The sequence below is a fragment of the Elephas maximus genome, chromosome 21 (assembly GCF_024166365.1).
Source record: "Elephas maximus indicus isolate mEleMax1 chromosome 21, mEleMax1 primary haplotype, whole genome shotgun sequence".
Taxonomy (NCBI): Eukaryota; Metazoa; Chordata; class Mammalia; order Proboscidea; family Elephantidae; genus Elephas; species Elephas maximus.
In genome coordinates this window covers 23,669,738-23,690,846 of record NC_064839.1, presented here as the reverse complement: position 1 = coordinate 23,690,846, position 21,109 = coordinate 23,669,738, and the positions used below count along the sequence as shown (strand labels likewise).

Genomic DNA, 21,109 nt, shown 5'->3' with positions numbered 1-21,109 from the left:
CAAGGATGACAGAACTGGGAAGGTATTCTCAGGGACAGAAGAAAGAAACACAAGAGTATGTCTATGCCTGGTAGAGAAACGTTTTTCCTCAGAAACTTACAGGATCAATGACACCCTACTAACTACCGGAAACATGGTCACTCACCAGGAGGAAGAAAAGAAAACCAATACATAGGCTCTTACCTCCATTTTTTTTTTTTTTTAACTCTAAGATAAAAACAATTTGTCTAATAATCAAGGAAAAGAATACTTTTTTTTTTCCCCACAAGGAAAACTTTGGAACTCTCTGAATAAAAAGAACTGAATGAAACAAAACTTTGCTAAGTTGAAAAAACAAGAAAGGAAGAAAAATAGGAAAAAAGAAAGACACCAAATATTTCACTCCTGTATCATACAAATTCATATAAAGGAAATGTTCAAATCCTCAAATGACCAGCCCATACAAAGATTTAGGGTGATGGAACTGAGTATAGGTAATAAATGCAAAATAAAGCCACGATTTATTTTACTACGGTCCAGTTAATAAGATTTTTTAAGGTTAACTATGCAGAACAATTTTAGCCATGGTAAATGAAGACCGCATCGCTACACATCTTAAACTTAGTATGTCCAGAACTGAGCTCGGACCGTTCCTCTACAGAAGCTACTCCTTCGTTTTAGTGTATAGTTGTTGTTAGTTGCCATCAGTCAACGCAGTAGATCCCAACTTGTATGTATAGGCTCCATCATGTGGTTGCTTAGGCCTCTATAACTCATACCCCATATCCAATAAACCAATAAAGTTTTTCAAATCTACCTTCAAAATGCTTCCACAATCTACCTCTTCCCACTATCTCCACCAGTCCACCTATGCCCATCCAAGCCACTGTCACCTCTCCCTTGGACTCCAACAAGCAGCCTCCTCCCTGGCCTCCTGCTTTGACCGTTGGCTCCCCAAGTCTATTCTCATTCTAGCAACCAGTGATTCTTTCACAGTCAGTCAGATCACTCCCTCCTCTGCTAAAACCTCTTAGACAAAGTAAAGCCCTACAGAATCGACCCCACCCTCTTACCTCTCAGATTCATCTCCAGTCCCATACCTCCTCCTTCCCCGGGCACCAGCCACCCTGGAACCTCTTTGCTAGTCCCAATGGGTCAGGCACATTCCTGCCCTAGAGCCTTTGTGGCTGCTGTTTCCCCCACCTCGAACCCTTATTCCCCGATATGCTCATGGCTGATTCCCTATCTCTCTTATGTTTCTGCTCAACTGTTCCATAGCCTTTGAGGTCAACCTAGAACACGCTATATAAAGTGTAACAGCACCCACCTACAGCACTTCTCCTACCCCCTTTATTGTCTGCCTCCCCTGCCAGAGAGTAAGCTGCACAAGGACAGGGATTTTGTTCGCTGATATACCCTAAGCTCCTAGAAGAGTAAGCACACAGCAGGTACTCACTTGTTGAATGAAGGGGAGACCCTCCGTTTGTTGAGTGTCTTTCCTCACAAAGGCTTCCTGCACTCCCCTGCCAAACTGGCACACATTGGCAAGCAGACCAGAGCAAAAACATTCCCTTCTGACTACCAACTGATAACATTTCTGAGGCCACACAGCATAAGACAGTGACAGTATAAATGGCATGCACTCAGATCACTCTGGATCGGGGCTAGTGCTTTCCCTCTAAACACCCAGACAAAAACCAGCGGTATTTTAGAAGCAATAGCCAAGTTTTCGGGCAGAACGGAACTGCCAACCAAAAGAATAAATGGCTACATATAGAAAGAATTTTTGCTATATAACTCCAGATAGGAACATAAATAAGCTTTTTCCATGTCTGCCTTAGAGAACAAGAGAGGTGACATACTTGTAATACCATATTTGGGAAAAAACTAGATCTGACTTGCATAATATATAAAATAACTCCAGCAATGGAAATCAATTTTACAAAAAGGTTTTATTAAAGTTTCTAAACCTATATTTTGTCTGTAGTCATCATTCCATCTCATCGCAATTTTCAATTTATGGCTGATTTCATAAATGTTAAGGATAATTTTTATCTCCTTCACCAAATACCAATTTAGCCATAAAATACAGGGTTTAAACCACTGACTCAAGTTTTGACTCAAAATACTGAAAACTAAATATGAAAATAACCTGATTAGTTTTGTCCAATAGAGAGAACTCAAATGACCGGGCGGGGGCGGGGGCGGGGGGGCGGCGGGAAGTGAAGTCAAGGCTTTGTGGTGAGAAAATCTGGCCAGGACACCTGCAAAGACTGGGGTGCTATGGAGCAGGGAGTTAGGAAGAACCCACAGAAGTGGGATACAGACCAGCCTAAGCAACAAAACAGGCTGGACAGGAAGACAGACCACTCACAGCGCTAGGGCTCCCTGCTCTCAGGCACGACTCTGAGCATCGTTTAAGAGGCCTTTGGAAACGCTGACAGGTGCTTCAGAGCTCATCACAGGATCCCAGGGCTCTGAGCGACAAACTGCTCTCCTGTGCTACTTGGCAGAAGTCCTACTGAGCCGCCACAGACCTCTTCAACCCCAGGCAACTGAACACTTTAGAATGAAGGACAAGCTTATTGCTGTTGGAGGCAGGGGGATGTTGGTTATTCTTGCAGGGGGAGGGTAGTGACAGATGGGGCATGAGGAAGGCTTCTGGGGCTGGTAATTTTCCATTTCTTGATCTAATTGCCAGTTAGCAGGGTGTTCACTTCAAGTAAAGTCACTCAGCTGGACTTAGGATGTGTACACTTTTCTGACTGTGTACCATACTTTGATTAAAAAAGTCCCCCCAAAAAAGAAAGGACAATGACCCACTGCTCTTCAGAGGCTGCAGTAGGACACCCCACTATGCTAAAAATGAAGAATGCTCTTAGTGGGAAGTTCCCATGGTCTGAATCTTTTCACTACACTGAGAGAACGCTGAGCGGATTAACTGGAGGAAAAAATTAAAGCCCAGAGTATTACAGTTAAAACCAAGGACTGACCAGACTTTGGAAATCCTGGTGGCATAGTAAAGAGCTACAGCAGCTAACCAAAAGGTCGGCAGTTCAAATCCACCAGCTGTTCCTTGGAAAACCTACAGGGCAATTTTACTCTGTCCTACAGGGTTGCTATGAGTTGGAATGTACTTGACAGCAACAGGTTTGGTTTTTTCGGTTTGCCTAGACTTCTGTTACTGCACACTGGTCTGCATTCACCTGTCATTCGGTGTTAAAAAAAAAAAAAAAAAATTCCCTGTTCGGAGCCCACCAACATTCTTAAATGAGAAAAAAAAAAAAAAAACCCTAAATTGCATATAAGGTAAGATGAACTAAACACAAAGTCAGAGCAAAAATGCATCAGATAATTTCAGTTCACTTGCTATTAACATGTGAGTCTTAATTATGAAAAATATGGTCATTTCCACATTCTCATTATAACCATGTTCAATATTTAATCAAGCCAGGAAAGAGTGGATACTTAAATATTCAAACTGCTGTGCACTTCTAAAAACACTCTAAATCAGTATTCTCAAAGAATGGCCCCTCCAGGATTCTGCAGGTGGTCTGAATCTTGGTTTCTTAGTCATGCTCATTATATTAAAATGTCTACACATCTGTTTTCTGGCCTTAATTATTAGTTCAATAGGATTTTTTTTTTTTTTTTTTTTACTTTTAAAACATCAGCCACAAGCAGAATAAGTCTTTTCACCTTCCCAGGGCTTTAAGGACTCCAAAGCTGGGGCATCACTGAGTACTCTAAAACTATTTCGGATGGGTCATCGCAGTAATGGCTGTTACTTACTAGTTCCCTTAACTTAAGCTTATATTAATGCTTCCAGGACATACTCCAGAAAGTTAGAGTCTTCAGAGCCTCAAAACTGAGAGAAAACACAAAAGAGCCTCATAGCCATCAACGCTAGACCTGTCTACAAAACTCTTAGTTTCTAGTCTTCAGGCTGGTAGCCCAGGGCAGGGGCCTTCAAACTTTTTCTATAAAAGACCAGATAATAAATATTTTAGATGGTGCCTGGCTACCATTACTGAATATTTTGATCAAAGATTCTATAGAAGAATCATGATCAAAAGGGAGAAAATGCAAAACAGAATTTCAAAATTTTATGGACTCCAGACTTCCTGGGGCCATGAAGCTTGGATGAACCCCTGAAACTACTGCCCCAAGATAATCTTGAAACCTTAAACCAAAAATATGCCCTGAAGTCGTCTTAAAACCAAACATCAGTTTAGCTTAATTAGTAAAAAAAAAAATGTCTGCCTTGAGCATTAGGCTCTTTTAAGAACTACCTATATGGGATCACATTGACAACAGCAACTTGAAAGACTAGATAGGAACTTTAGAGGGCAGTGAATTTATACTAAGGGGAAAGCAACAACTCAGAAAAGGTGGGTGAGGACAGTTACACAACTCAAAGAATGTAATCAATGTCACTAAATAATAGCACACGTAGAAAATGTAGAACTGTTGTGTTTTGCTGTATATATTCTCAACAAAAACAAAATAAATAAAATTATATTAAAAAAATATATTTTAGGCTTTGCAGGCCAGTCTCTGTCACAACTCAATTACTGTGCAATACACACAGATTGTCCTGAATTTTTTTTTATTGTGCTTTAAGTGAAAGTTTACAAATAAACTCAGTCTCTCACACAGAAACTTACAAACACCTTGCTACATACTCTCAATTGCTCTTCCCCTAATGAGACAGCCCCGTCCCTCCCTCCACTCTCTCTTTCCGTGTCCATTTCACCAGCATCTAACCCCCCTACCCTCTCATCTCCCCTCCAGGCAGGAGATGCCAATGTAGTCACAAGTGTCCACCTGATCCAAGAACGTCATTCCTCACCAGCATCCCTCTCCAACCCATTGTCCAGTCCAATCCCTGCCTGAAGAGTTGGCTTTGGAAATGGTTCCTGTCCTGGGCCAACAGAAGGTCCGGGGCCATGACCACCGGGGTCCTTCTAGTCTCAGTCAGACCATTACGTCTGGTCTTTTTATGAGAATCTGGGGTCTGCATCCCACTGCTCTCCTGCTCCATCAGGGGTTCTCTGCTGTGTTCCCTGTCAGGGCAGTCATCGGTTGTAGCCAGGCACCATCTAGCTCTTCTGGTCTCAGGATGATGTAGTCTCTGGTTTACGTGGCCCTGTCTCTTGGACTCATAATTACCTTGTGTCCTTGGTGTTCTTCATTCTCCTTTGCTCCAGGTAGGTTGAGACCAATTAATGCATCTTAGATGGCCATTTGCTAGCATTTAAGACCCCAGACGCCACTCTCCAAAGTGGGATGCAGAATGTTTTCTTAATAGATTTTACTATGCCAATTGACCTAGATGTCCCCTGAAACCATGGTCCCCAAACCCCCACCCCTGCTACGCTGGCCTTCAAAGTATTCAGTGTATTCAGGAAACTTTTTTGCTTTCGGTTTAGTCCAGTTGTGCTGGCCTCGCCTGTATTGTGTGTTCTTTCCTGTCACCTAAAGTAGTTCTTGTCTACTATCTAATTAGTGAATACCCCTCTCCCACCTCCCCCCGACCCGTAACCATCAAAGAATATTTTCTTCTCTGTTTAAACTATTTCTCGAGTTCTTATAATAGTGGTCTTATACAATATTTGCCCTTTTGCAACTAATTTCATTCAGCATAATGCCTTCCAGGTTCCTCCATGTTATGAAATGTTTCACAGATTCCTCACTGTTCTTTATCGATGTGTAGTATTCCACTGCTGTGAATATACCATTATTTATTTATCCATTCATCTGTTGATGGGCACCTTGGTTGCTTCCATCTTTTTGCTATTGTAAACAGAGCTGCAATGAACATGGGTGTGCATATACCTGTTCTCTAGGATATATTCCAAGGAGTGGGACTGCAGGATCGTATGGTAGTTCTATCTCTAGCTTTTTAAGGAAGTGCCAAATCGATTTCTGAAGTGGTTGTACCATTTTACATTCCCAACAGCAGTGTATAAGTATTCCAATCTCTCCACAACCTCTCCAACATTTATTATTTTGTGTTTTTTTGGATTAATGCCAGCCTTGCTGGAGTGAGAGAAGATCTCATTGTAGTTTTGATCTGCATTTCTCTAATGGCTAATGATCGTGAACATTTCCTCATGTATCTGTTAGGTACCTGAATGTCTTCTTTAGTGAAGTGTCTATTCATATCTTTTGCCCATTTTTTAATTGGGCTACTTGTCTTTTTACAGTTGAGTTTTTGCAGTATCATGTAGATTTTAGAGATCAGACGCTGATCAGAAATGTCATAGCTAAAAACTTTTTCCCAGTCTGTAGGTGGTCTTTTTACTCCTTTGGTGAAGTCTTTGGATGAGCATAGGGGTTTGATTTTTAGGAGTTCCCAGTTATCTAGTTTTTCTTCTGCATTCTTAATTATGTTTTGCATACTGTTTATGTCATGTATTAGAGCTCCTAACATTGTCCCTATTTTTTCTTCCATGATCTTTATCATTTTAGATTTTATATTTCGCTCTTTGATCCATTTTGAGATCATTTTTGTGCATGGAGTGAGGTATGGGTCTTGTTTCATTTTTTTGCAGATGGATATCCAGCTATGCCAGCACCATTTGTTAAAAAGACTGTCTTTTCCCCATTTAACTGCCTTGGGGCCTTTGTCAAATATCAACTACTCATATGTGGATGGATTTATGTCTGGATTCTCAATTCTGTTCCATTGGTCTATGTATCTGTTGTTGTACCAGTACCAGGCTGTTTTGACTACTGTGGTGGTATAATAGGTTCTAAAATCAGGTACAGTGAGGTCTCCCACTTTGTTCTTCTTTTTTAGTAATGCTATTACTTATCTGGGGCCTCTCGCCCTTCCTTATGAAGTTGGTGATTTGTTTCTCCATCTCATTAAAAAATGTCGTTGGAATTTGGATCAGAATTGCATTAAATCTACAGATCGCTTTTGGTGGAACAGACATTTTTATAATGTTAAGTCTTCCTATCCATGAGCATGGTATGTTTTTCCACTTATGTAGGTCTCTTTTGGTTTCTTGCGGAAGTGTTTTGTAGTTTTCTTTGTATAGGTCTTTTACATTTCTGGTAAGATTTATTCCTAAATATTTTATCTTCTTGGGAGCTACTGTAAATGGTATTGATTTGGTGATTTCCTCTTTGATGTTCTTTTCGTTGTTGTAGAGGAATCCAACTGATTTTTGTATGTTTATCTTGTATCCCGATACTCTGCTGAACTCTTCTATTAGTTTCAGTAGTTTTCTTGAGGATTCCTTCAGGTTTTCTGTGTATAAGATCATGTTATCTGCAAACAGAGATACTTTTACTTCTTCCTTGCCAATCTGGATGCCCTTTATTTCTTTATCTAGCTTAATTGCTCTGGCTAAGACCTCCAGCACAATGTTGAATAAGAGTGGCGATAAAGGGCATCCCCAAATTTCTAATTAGAAAGAAAGCCATTAGAAATAGGGCACCAATCACCATCTATATTGATTGGTCTGTAGATAGATGCTCCAAAGCACTGGCACATGGAAAATTGCTTTTATTACTTACAATAAGAGGCAGCACATCAGAACAAATGTGGATCCATTTGAGCATCCCCCCAACTCAAGAAGGATGTCTACACAGAGGTGGCGACTCTTCCACGCACACCCCACTTTGTGCTGTGGGTAACAGACTTAAGAGGCTTCTTTCAGCTGATCTAGCCCTAGCTCAAAACCAAAAAACCAAACCCATTGCCGTCAAGTTGATTCAGACTCACAGTGACATCACAGGGTTTCCAGGGCTGTAAATGTCTACGGAAGCAGACTGCCACATCTTTCTCCCAGACAGCCGCTGGTGGTTTCAAACTGCCAACCTTTCAGTTAGCAGTTGATTGCTTTAACCACTGGGCCTCCAGGGCTCCTTACCCCTGCCCAGGCAGGTCTAATTAGGTAGGCTGAAAATTTATGCTAAATGTGCTCCACCCTAGCACCATAGCTGAGGAGGCCAGGAGTTCCTTCTGCCAGCCAGCCATTTTTATACCCCAAAGCCCAGTAGCATGCCATATGGACAAGCAATCGGGCCTCATCGTGTCTCCTGAGGCTTAGTCAGCAACGGCCCCCAGGTGATCCCTCTTAGGGCAACCCTCACTCATTGGCCTCAGGTGTGGTTCCACATGCAGAACCAGGACCAAAGGGCCAAACCACCCACCGCAAAAGAGTTTCATACCTCACAACTACTCGACTCTGACACTCTAACTTGAAAGCAGTCCTAAGTAATACATAAACAAATGAGCAAGGCTGTGCTGAAATAAAACCTTAATTACAGACACTAAAACGTGAATTTCATGTAATTTTCATATGTCATGAATTTTTTTGTTTTCCAACCATTTAAAAATGTTAAAACCGTTCTTAGCTTATGTGGCCCACCGGTTGTAGTCTGCCAACCCCTGGCCTAGGGTATCTCAGCTAGACCTGGTAAGTAAATCCCGGTTCAGCACTTACTAGCTACGTGCCTCTGGCAAAGCTATCCTTTCTAGGTTTCAGCAGTGAAAACATTGTTATAAAGATTAAATGGGTGACACAGAGGCCTGCCACCATTCATTCCCCTTCCCTCCTTAAGCTGTTTGTTTGGAAAGTCTATTTGGAGGAAGAAATCTGTTTTGTAAATGATGAAATCTGTCCTATAAATGTTCTTTTGACCTAACACGCTGCATTGGATGCTAAAGGAGATTCACTGCCCTTTTCAAGTACAACACAACATATTAAACCCATGTGCTTTTCCCTTCTCCTTATCACCCACAATCCAAACAGCCCAGTTACCCAAGAAACACAAAGGGCTGAGAGAGAGAAGAAAGGATAAGGACAAGGCCATCTGTCTTTTCCTCAGTGTTAAAGGAATCTCTCTCAATTCACTCTGTTTCCAAGGGAGATAACACCAATCACTTTCCCTGTAGAATTCTAATATAATCAAACAATACTTATTACCACTAACTGTGGGATTCTAATTTTGTGACATTCCCAAATATCTCTTTCAACTACAAAGATCCTGTAACCTAGCAAATGCACAGTTGGTCCTGCTGTATTTTTTTGGATGTTGTCAGAGGGGAAAACCTTATAAACGGTAGAGGAAATGGCTGGTACTGCGCTTTATACGTTTTTCTTCAAAATGTGTAACTAACACTGTTCTTCCTTTATTTTTTTTAAAGTTGTACTATGATAGCGAATTAAGTCCTTTCCAAAAATGTTTTAAACAGAATGGCAAAATAGGACAAAACTGGACTTTGAGCCCAAACACCAGGTTTGAGTCTAGATTGTTCACTGATGAGCGGAAGGTAGATCAATTTATTCCCAGGATAAATTTGAATCTGTCCATCTCGATATCCCCACCTATAAAAAGGAGATGACAATCCCTACCTACTTCAAAAGGTTGATGATACAGAGGAACTGTTTTACAAACTCTGCTGATTTATATCATTGTAAAACGCTATTTTTGCTTTTTTCCAAGGTTGCCGATTTGGCAACAATTTATCATTTAAATTATAAACATCTCTGTTTCAAAAAAACCTTCCAGTAAATATTTGATCCTAAATTCTAACTTGTTTAATCATAACTTCATATCATTTGGTAAGAACTTCTGGAAGACAGTTAAATTTTTAAAATGTATGTTATAATCCCCACTATCAAGTACGGTTTTTGTGATAAATCCAAATTTCTATAATGAAGGTATCATTAAAAATTAAGCATTTAATTTCAAGTGGAAACTCTGTCCTCAAATCTTCTTATTAATTAGGCTGTAATAGGATTAAAGCTAAAGAACACTGTTCAGCATTCAATAACCAAAAAACCAAACCCACCACCGCCGAGTTGATTCCGACTCATAGCGACCGCATACAACAGAGTGGAACTGCCCCATAGAGTTTCCAAGGAGCAGATGGTGGATTTGAACTGCTGACCTCTTGGTTAGCAGCCATAGCACTTAACCACTACGCCACGAGGGTTTCCCCAGCATTCAATACCCAAGATTACTGAGAAACATCTCACTCAAGGTATCAAAAGGTTAAAACTGGTGCTGCTCTCCTCTCTTCTGAACACAGAAGCTATGGTGAGATGACAAAAGCATTCCTTTTCACTGTATCTGTCAGCTGTCAATTACAATAACCGAAAAGAAAAGTATTTCTTGACAGACATCTATTGTTTCAAATGCCTCCCGAAGAGGGAGGAAAAGAAGGTATAAAATTTGTTGTTGGATAATTTTTTATAGCTCTGTGAGACTAAGAAAAGAAAGTTACACCTAGTCATTATTCAGAAAGTAGACTTCGAGAAAAGACAAAGAACTAAATTAACTAAGACAGAGGAGGGATTAAAGACCTGGATGATGTAGTATTATTGCCCTCAATGACTCAGGGTTTGTACTAAGGAATACGTAGTATCAGCTTTCCTGATATATAAAATATCACTCTCTGAGCACTTGTATTATTTCACCTTCAACGAGCAACGAGCAGAGATCAGGCATCATATGTTGTTGTTAGGTGTCATCGAGAAGGTTTCGACTCATAGCGACCCTACGTACAACAGAATGAAACACTGCCTGGTCCTGTGCCAACATCACAATCGTTGCTGTTTGAGTCCACTGTTGTAGCCACCGTGTCAATCTATCTCATTGAGTCTGCCTCTTTTTTGCTGACCCTCCACTTTACCAAGCATGATGTCCTTCTCCAGGACATGTCCAAAGTAGGTGAGACAAAGTCATGTCATCCCTGTTTCTAAGGAGCATTCTGGCTGTACTTCTTCCAAGACAGATTTGTTCATTCTTTTGGCGGTTCATGGTATATTCAATATTCTTCGCCAACATCACAACTCAAAAGCATTGATTCTTCTTCAGTCTTATTTATTGTCCAGCTTTCGCGTCCATATGAGGCAACTGAAGACACCATGGCTTGGGTCAGGCGCACCTTAGTTCTCAAGGCGACATCTTTGCTTTTTAACACTTTAAAGAGGTCTTTTGCAGCAGATCTGCCCAATGTAATGCGTCTTTTTATTTCTTGACTGCTGCTTTCATGGGTGTTGATTGTGGATCGATGTAAAATGAAATCCTTGACGACTTCAATCTTTTTTCTGTTTATCATGATGTTGCTTACTGATCCAGTTGTGATGATTTTTGTTTTCTTTATGTTGAGGTGTAATCCATACTGAAGGCTGTAGTCTTTATCTGCAGCAGTACGTGCTTCAAGACCTCTTCACTTTCAGCAAGGCAGGTTTCGTCATCTGTACAGACTGCTAAGGAGCCCTCCTCTGATCCTGATGCCCCTTCTTCTTCATATAGTCCAGCTCCTTTACTTCATCATTTTTTCCTTTCACTTTAGCTACTCTAGGTTCAAGAGCAAGTTTCAGAGTCTTCCTGACATCCATTTTGGTCTTTTCTTTCTTCCCTATCTTTTTAATGACCTTTTGCTTTCTTCATGCCTGAAGTCCTGGATGTCATCCCAAAACTCATCTGGTCTTCCGTCACTAGTGTTCAGCACATCAAATCTACTCTTGAGATGATTTCTAAATTCAGGGGGGATATACCCAAGGTCATACTTTGGCCCTCATGGGCTCGTTCTAATTTTCTTCAGCTTCAATATGAACTTGCATATGAGCAACTGATGGTCTATTCTGCAGTCAGCCTCTGGCCTTGTTCCGACTGATGGTACTGAATTTCTCCATCACCCCTCCCTTTCCACAGATGTTAATTTAATTCCTGTGTAGTCCATCTGGCGAAGGTCTACGTGTATAGTTGCCCATTTATATTGCTGAAAAAAGTATTTGCAATGAATAGGTCATTAGTCTCGCAAAATTCTATCATGACATTTCCACTGTCATTTCTATCACCAAAGCCATATTTTCCAACTACCGATCCTTCTTTATTTCCATCTTTGCATTCCAATCATCAGTAATTATCAATGCATCTCGACTGCATGTTTGATCATTTTCAGACTGCAAAAGTTGGTAAAAATCTTCAATTTCTTCATCTTTAGTATTAGCAGTTGGTGTGCAATTTTGAATAACAGGTTGTATTAACTGGTCTTCCTTGCAGGCGTATGGATATTATCCTATCACTGAAAGTGTTGTACTTCAGGACACATCTTGAAATATTCTTTTTTTTTTTTTAATAACTTTTAGTAAACTTCAAGTGAACGTTTACAAATCCAATCAGTCTGTCACATATAAGTTTACATACATCTCACTCCCTACTCCCACTTACTCTCCCCCTCTTGAGTCAGCCCTTTCAGTCTCTCCTTTCTTGACAATTTTGCCTGCTTCCCTCTCTCTCTATCCTCCCATCCCCCCTCCAGACAAGAGTTGCCAACACAATCTCAAGTGTCCACCTGATATAATTAGCTCACTCTTCATCAGCGTCTCTCTCCCACCCGCTGACCAGTCCCTTTCATGTCTGATGAGTTGTCTTCGGGGATGGTTCCTGTCCTGTGTCAACAGAAGGTCTGGGGAGCATGGCCGCCGGGATTCCTCCAGTCTCAGTCAGACCATTAAGTTTGGTCTTTTTATGAGAATTTGGGGTCTGCATCCCACTGATCTCCTGCTCCCTCAGGGGTCCTCTGCTGTGCTCCCTGTCAGGGCAGTCATCGATTGTGGCCGGGCACCAACTAGTTCTTCTGGTCTCAGGATGATGTAGGTCTCTGGTTCATGTGGCCCTTTCTGTCTCTTGGGCTCTTAGTTGTCGTGTGGCCTTGGTGTTCTTCATTTTCCTTTGCTCCAGGTGGGTTGAGACCAATTGCTGCATCTTAGATGGCCGCTTGTTAGCATTTAAGACCCCAGACACCACATTTCAAAGTGGGGTGCAGAATGATTTCATAATAGAATTATTTTGCCAATTGGCTTAGAAGTCCCCACAAACCATGTTCCCCAGACCCCCGCGCTTGCTCCGCTGACCTGTGAAGCATTCATTTTATCCCGGAAACTTCTTTGCTTTTGGTCCAGTCCAATTGAGCTGACCTTCCATGTATTGAGTGTTGTCTTTCCCTTCACCTAAAGCAGTTCTTATCTACTGATTAATCAATAAAAAACCCTCTCCCACCCTCCCTCCCTCCCCCCCTCGTAACCACAAAAGTATGTGTTCTTCTCAGGTTTACTATTTCTCAAGATCTTATAATAGTGGTCTTATACAAAATTTGTCCTTTTGCCTCTGACTAATTTCGCTCAGCATAATGCCTTCCAGGTTCCTCCATGTTATGAAATGTTTCACAGATTCGTCACTGTTCTTTATCGATGCGTAGTATTCCATTGTTTGAATATACCACAATTTATTTACCCATTCATCCGTTGATGGATACCTTGGTTGCTTCCAACTTTTTGCTATTGTAAACAGAGCTGCAATAAACATGGGTGTGCATATATCTGTTTGTATGAAGGCTCTTGTATCTCTAGGGTATATTCCTAGGAGTGGGATTTCTGGGTTGTATGGTAGTTCTATTTCTAACTGTTTAAGATAACGCCAGATAGATTTCCAAAGTGGTTGTACCATTTTACATTCCCACCAGCAGTGTATGAGAGTTCCAATCTCTCCGCAGCCTCTCCAACATTTATTATTTTGTGTTTTTTGGATTAATGCCAGCCTTGTTGGTGTGAGATGGAATCTCATCGTAGTTTTAATTTGCATTTCTCTAATGGCTAATGATCGAGAGCATTTTCTCATGTATCTGTTGGCTGCCTGAATATCTTCTTTAGTGAAATGTGTGTTCATATCCTTTGCCCACTTCTTGATTGGGTTGTTTGTCTTTTTGTGGTTGAGTTTTGACAGAATCATGTAGATTTTAGAGATCAGGCGCTGGTCGGAGATGTCATAGCTGAAAATTCTTTCCCAATCTGTAGGTGGTCTTTTTACTCTTTTGGTGAAGTCTTTAGATGAGCATAGGTGTTTGATTTTTAGGAGCTCCCAGTTATCTGGTTTCTCTTCATCATTTTTGGTAATGTTTTGTATTCTGTTTATACCTTGTATTAGGGCTCCTAGGGTTGTCCCAATTTTTTCTTCCATGATCTTTATCGTTTTAGTCTTTAAGTTTAGGTCTTTGATCCACTTGGAGTTAGTTTTTGTGCATGGTGTGAGGTATGGGTCCTGTTTCATTTTTTTGCAAATGGATATCCAGTTATGCCAGCACCATTTGTTAAAAAGGCTATCTTTTCCCCAGTTAATTGACACTGGTCCTTTGTCAAATATCAGCTGCTCATACGTGGATGGATCTATGTCTGGGTTCTCAATTCTGTTCCATTGGTCTATGTGTCTGTTGTTGTACCAATACCAGGCTGTTTTGACTACTGTGGCTGTATAATAGGTTCTGAAGTCAGGTAAGGTGAGGCCTCCCACTTTCTTCTTCTTTTTCAGTAGTGCTTTGCTTATCCGGGGTTTCTTTCCCTTCCATATGAAATTGGTGATTTGTTTCTCTATCCCCTTAAAATATGGAAATATTCTTTTTGACAACAAATGTGATGCCATTCCTCTTCAAGCTGTCATTCCTGGCATAGTAGATTATATGATTCTCTGGTTCAAAACGGTCAGTACCAGTCCATTTCAGCTCACTAATGCCTAAGTCCAACAAACTTACAAGTGGTGGAGGTACATAGAAACATAATTATCTATCATGGAACGTTCTATATTAACTCTCAGCTGTCTAGTCAAGTGGAAGCCCGGCCTGGGATGGAAGAGCCATGGACTCCAGTTTGGCTCTGCCCTGGGGACTGGCCCTTCCCCTCTCCCCAGGTCCCGGGCTCACCACCAGTGAGATGAGAGTGAGGGAGGTGAGGCTCGGGTGATTTCTAACAGCCTGTCCAACATGAAGAATCTACACATGCGGTATATTTTAATTCTGTCCTCTAACGCTTCCTTCAGAAGGAGCAGCCCCATTTTAGTGGTGATGGCCATTATCTGTATACAGAATCTTAGGAATGATTCTGTCTCCATCTTACAACTAACATAAATGAGGGTAAGAGATCACCAAGTTCACCTCTCCAAAAAGGTCTTTAGATATGGCTTTGACTGTTTCTCTAAGCCAGGGGCTCTCAACTAGGGGCAATTCCCCCACCAGGGGACATTTGGCAATGTCTGGAGACATTTTTGGTTGTCACAACTGGGGAAAATGCACTACTAGCATATACAGAGTAGAGGCCAAGAGTGCTACTAAACATCCTACAATGCACAGGACGGCCCCCACAACAAAGAATTATCTGGCCCAAAATATCAATAGGCCAAGATCGAGAAACCCTGCTGTAAATGGGTTCCTCTCCCTTCAGACTCCTCAGCTGGAGCTTCTTCATCTACTCACCCCTTAAATGCCAGGCTTCTGTCTTTGGACCCCCTATTTTCACTCTATATATTTCTCTGGACAAAACTCATCTCAGCCACGGCTTCAACCGAAACCCCTACTAAAAAATCCAAACCCAAACCCACTGCTGTCGAGTCGATTCCAACTCATAGTGACCCCACAGGACAGAAGAGAATTGCCACATAGGGTTTCCAAGGCTGTAACTCTTTACAGAAGCAGACTGTCACATCTTTGTCCCACAGAGCACCCGGAGGGTTCAAACTTCCAACCTTTTGGTTAGCAGCCTAGCACTTTAACCACTGTGCCACGAGGGCTCCTTCAACCCCCACTAGTGGCTATTAATCTTCTGGATGGCCACAGACCTCTCTGTGAATCTCGTGTTCACATACACACGTACACACAACACAACCACACGCACATTCTTCAGGATACAATGCTAGGAGGCTCACGAAAAGGACCCAAGAGAACTTTCTAGGCCCAGGCGAGGACCCAATCTATCAAAACAAAGGTGACTCCCTTATCACTACGGTCAGTCCAGCTCTCTCCCCTAAGGTGATATTTCTGATTGTCCACTTGACATCTACACATGGCTGACCCACAGGTACCTCAAACTACACATGACCCAAACCAAACTTGTCAATTCTCTCCCCTCTGGGCTGCCACCACTGCTGCTTCCTTCTCCTGGGTTCCCTGTGTCTACTCATGAACAATCAACACTCAGTCAATTCAGTCAGAAACCAGCTAAAGAGTCACTCCAGGGTGCCCTTTTTCCTCCTGAACATTCAGCCAATCCCCAGGTCTACCACCCAAACCTTTTGCAAAGCCAACCCTTATCTCTTTCGCCCCTACACTGATCCTCTCGCTCTTCTCCTGGATCACCTCAACAGTCTAGGTCTTCTCGTTCCTCCAATTCATCCTCCCCATGGCCAGAGAGAGTTTTCTGAAATACTCCCCAGGAAATACCTTCCATCCACTACAGGAGGAAGTACTCACCCTCTGCCATAGCTATTCAGGGTGCCCTCCATAGAACAGACACTGCCACCCTTATCATATTCACCTATTATTGCCCTCCCCCAACTCTACACTCCAGGAACTCTCTATTTCTTGGAGTTCCTCATGCTGTTTCCTCTGTCCCCATGCCAGGTGCACACTCACAGTGCCATCCCCACCCTGTCCACATAAGGAGGCTATGTGTCCTGTAAAGCCAGCTGGGGCAGCCCCGCTCATCCCAGCCCCCTCCCACACTATTCTGCATTTTCTATCGCTGCTCCTCCCTAGTGAAGTAGTTGTGATTACTTCTGTCTCCCTCACTGGGTGGCGAATTCCTGTAGGGTAAGGTCCATGGACTGCTCAACTCTAAATCCTCAGCAGTTGATAAGCTTGGCAACTAACAGGCACCAAATAAATGTCTGCAGAATTAAAAGTGACCTGTTTCCTGAACACACCCTGCCCCCCCACCCCCAGCACATCTCTCTTTCCCTCTACCTTATTTTCTGCCTCAGCCTATCAGGACGCAGATTCAGATATTCAAGTTCTTCACATCCCCAACTTGTTCCCACCTCAGGGTCTTTGATTTTGCTGTTCCCCCTGCCAGGAATGCTCTTGCCCTAGATATTCCTATGACTTGCACTCTCATTTCAGGCAGGTCCCTATTCAAATAATCTGTCCTCATTTATAAAATGCCCGACACCACATTCTATATTTGTGTTTTTTTTGTCAGTGGCCTCTCTAGGACCATCCGCTCAATGACAGCAGGTCTGTCTCATTCACCACTGTATCCCCAAGCCTATAACAGTGCCAAGCACAGTCATTTCTTCCATATTTACTAAGCATCTACTGTGTGCCAGGCCTAGGTGCTTGGGATATGTAAGGGAAAAAAACAGATAAAAATCCCTTCCCTCCAGGAGCTCACATTCTAGAGGGGGAAGACAAACAATACACACAATAAATATGTAAAATATAACTCCTAAGAAGAAAAACTAAAGCAGTTAAGGAAGACAGGAAGTGGGAAAAGCCTCATTAGGCGACCCTTCAGTAAAGTTCTAAAAGAAGTAAGTGAGCAAGTCACATGAATATTGAACTGCAAGTGCAAAGGCCCTGAGGCTAAAGCATGTCTGACTCCTGTAAGGGAAGGGTTGGGGAGGGTAGAAGAAAACGAGATCAGAAAACTGTCAGTGGGTCAGGCTGTGTAAAGCTTTAGGGCTCACAGTAAGGAGTCTGTGTTTTATTATTAATGAAATGGGGACCTATTCAAGGGTTTTTTGAGTAGAGAAGTGATATGATCTGGCCTGCTTTACAAGGATCCCTCTTGCCGCTGTGCTGAAAATGGAGGCCAGGGTAGAAGCAGGGAGACCAGTTGGGAGGCTATTCCAATAATCCAGGTGACAGGTGGCAGTGACTTAGCCCAGGATGGCAGGCATTGGACATAGAGTGAGACAGAAGAGCAATCAAAGATGACTCTAAGGGTATTGGCCAGAGCAGCTAAAGGATGCACTTGGCTTTTATTTCACTGAGATAAAAAGAGCAAGAGGAGCAATCTGGAGAGGGAGATGGAGGGGAGCTTTCGAGCGCCATTTTGGCAGATTCAGTTTGAGCTCCCCATCATCCATTTCAGTAGACATCAAGCAGGCAGCTAGATAAAGGCCTGGGAGAGGCCCAGGCTGGAGGTATAAATCCGAGCTGTTAGCTTAATATATAGGTATTTAAAGGTATAAGTCTGGATGAGTTCACCATGAGTGAAAGATGAAAGCATCACAAACACAAAAGCACAAAGAAGAATGGTGGAAAGAAACAAAGAAGAAAAGCTACAAGCCTGAAAAACCTCTCCCCCCAAATCTGGTCTGCGGTCAGTATTAGAAGACAGAATACAAAAGGTGACCCTTGCTTGTGCGGAAAGACCTTGGCCAAAACAAACAAAAAACAAAACCTCCTTCCTACACCTGGCTGAAGGGCAAATCCGAACCAATCGGCTCTGTCAAGGTATCCTTCAAACTTTGACTAAAGACCCCTGGCGTCGGCCCCATAATTTTTTAAAAGGAATCCAGTAAAACTCAGGCATCGCCTCTGCAGAAGATGGGATGCTGTAAGCCCAGAAAAAGGATGGATCACCCCCGAATTCCAATCATAAGCAATTCCCCGAATGGGGAGAAACATCCCCCTGAACGTCTGTTCAGAAGGAAGGGCAAGGGATGGGAGAGGCTTACAGGGTGGTCTCCCCCCTACCCAAAGGCTCCTTCCTTCAGAAGGCAATGCTTCCCAAGAGGGTGTATCCCCGGGGAGCCAGCGAGCCGGCAGGGCTCGGTCAGTGGAGGAATCAGGAAGGATGTTGCAGTGGGAAGGGGGCGCCGATCCAGCCAAGGGTGGGCCCGTAGGGCAAGGGGTGGGGGCGTGGTGCGCCGCGGCGACTGCTATAACGGGGGAGAGGGAGATCAGGAGGCTAAGGCTCTGTACTCAAGAAGAGGGCAAATAAAAGGCATTCCAGGGGCGCAACCCTACGCTATAATGGGGGGCGGTTCGACAGGGCGTTATGTCACCAGCGTCAGGCGTGCCTGGCTGCCACGAGGAGAACGGGAAGTGTGAACGGCACAGCTCCGAGCGTGGGGACGGAGCTCCGCCCAGGCGCAAAATCCGGGGTTCAAGGACAAGCCCCAGGTCGGAAGGACGTGCACAGAAGCGACCTTACCTGGCGCCGTAGCCGTCTCCCCCGCTCAGGTCCGGGTTTGAGAGCGCGGCCGCCGCTTCTCGCGCCGCTCACCTGCGCTTCCTGATTGGCCGAGGCTGGACGCTCCCAGAAACCCCTGCGAGGCGCGCCACCGAAGGAACTTTATGGAGACCCGCGGAGAAGGACAGGAACATGGGTGGGGCCGGGGGCGGGGATGGGGCGGGGCCTTGGGCGGGGTCTGAGGCTGCGCTGTCACTCCCGACACACCCGCGGCCACCGCCCTTACCCTCCCACGTGGTTAGAATCCGCTCTGCTGGGAGAACGCGATTCCACAATTGGCCTGCGCGGATTTCTCGCCCCTTATTAAGCGCCATCCAAGTACCAGGGACTATTCTAGGCGCTGGAGACACAGCGACGACCACGACAGACAAAACCCCTGCCCTAGTGGAGCTCTCAGGCTGGTGAGGGAAACATAATATAAGTAAATAAATAATAAATGACTGAACATTGTCAGAAGGACTATGAAGAAAGAAGAGCGACCGGAGAGAGTGCCTGGATGGCCAAGGAAGGCCTCTCTGAGGAGGTGACATTTGAGGCGAAGCATGAATGATGACAAAGGGTCAGCCTTGCACAGTCTTGGCTGCAGCATTTCAAGCAGAGGGACAAGAGTGAAGGCTCGGAGGGGGAACAAGCTTGGCGTTTGAGGAATAGAAAGGGGTGTATGGCTGGAAAACGGTGACTGAAGGCAGATGGGGTAAGACTCACAGTAGGCTGGGCCAGACTTGCAGGTCCTTTCCACCATGGCAAAAAAAGTTCAATTTCTTCTTCATGCAATGGGAAGTCTAAGTCTTTTCGTTGCTCCAACCCATCCGTCCCGTGGCTGGAGAGGCCTTTCTGAAATTCTCCTCTGCTTTGAGCCTTTTTTTTTTGAGCCCATCAGGCAGAGGGTCAGCTCAGATGTCACCGTCCAGCCACAACAGGAGGAAGTACTCATCCTTTGACATAGCTATACAGGTGCTCTCTATAGAATGGGCACAGCCACACTTATTCTCATCTGTTATTGCCCTTTAACCAACTCTATTACATTTTTTCATGAAGTGTAATTTACAATAAAATGCACCTGTTTTAAGAGCACACTTAGATTCATTTGAACAAATGTGTCTTTGTAGCCATTGCGCCAAGATATAAAACATTTTCATCATCCTAAAAAATTTCCTCAGATCCCTTTGCAGTCAATCTCATTTCCAACCCCCCCCCCAAAAAAAACCTGGGAAACCACTGATTTGCTTTCTATCATTAGTTTTGCCTGTTCTAGAATTTCATGTAAATAGAATCATACCATATCTTTTGTGTCTGGCTTCTTTAGCTCAGTTGATACCTGTATCACTAATTCCTTTTTATTACCAAGTAGTATTCATTGTATAGATACACCGTGTATTATTTATCCATTCATCTATGAGTCGGAATCTACTCGATGGCAATGGGTTTGGTTATTTTGTTTTTATTGATAGATGTCTGAGTTATTTCCAGTTTATGGCTATTATGAATAAGCTTCTATGAACATTTTTGTACAAGTTTTTGTACGAATGTATATTTCCATGTCTCTTAGATAAGTATCTAGCAGTGGAATTTCTGGGTCATATGGTGCCCTGATTAAGCGTTCAGCTGCTAACCAAAAGTTTGGCAGTTCAAATCCACCAGCTGCTCCTTGGAAACCCTATGTGGCAGCTCTGCTCTGTTCTATAGGGTCACTATGAGTTGGAATTGACTTGACGGCAACAGGTTTGGTTATTTTGATGTTTGTGGTAAATATGTGTTTAACTTTATTAAAAACTGTCAAATTATTTTCTAAAGTGGTTGCACCAGTTTGCATTCCCACCAGCAAGGTGAGCTCCAGTTGCTCTACATCTTCGCTAACACTTGATATTGTTAGTTTGTTTTGGAGTTTTTATTTTTGAGCCATCCTAATAGGTGTGTAGGGTATCTCAGTGCAGTTTAAATTTTTTATTTCCCTGAAAACTAATGATGGTGAGAAAATGGCTACATTTTAAAATTGACAACACCAGTCACGGAGGCGGCACGTGGAGCAACAGAAACCATCAGGTACTGCTGAGGGCTTGTCAGTGGGTACACCCACCTTGGAAAATGGCTCCATCTATTAAAGCTAAATATATATGCTCTGTTGTTTTGGG

At 43.1% G+C, this 21,109-nt stretch overlaps 1 protein-coding gene across 1 annotated transcript in view; it reads right to left on the bottom strand.

Annotated features, from left to right (window-relative positions):
* NUP93 (nucleoporin 93) overlaps positions 1-19,079 on the bottom strand; it is a 114,640-nt gene extending 95,561 nt beyond the window's left edge. The window contains exon 1 of the mRNA XM_049864619.1: positions 18,939-19,079. The gene's annotated coding sequence lies outside the window, so the exon portion shown is untranslated. The remainder of the gene's footprint in view (positions 1-18,938) is intronic.
* Between the last annotated feature and the right edge of the window lie 2,030 nt (positions 19,080-21,109).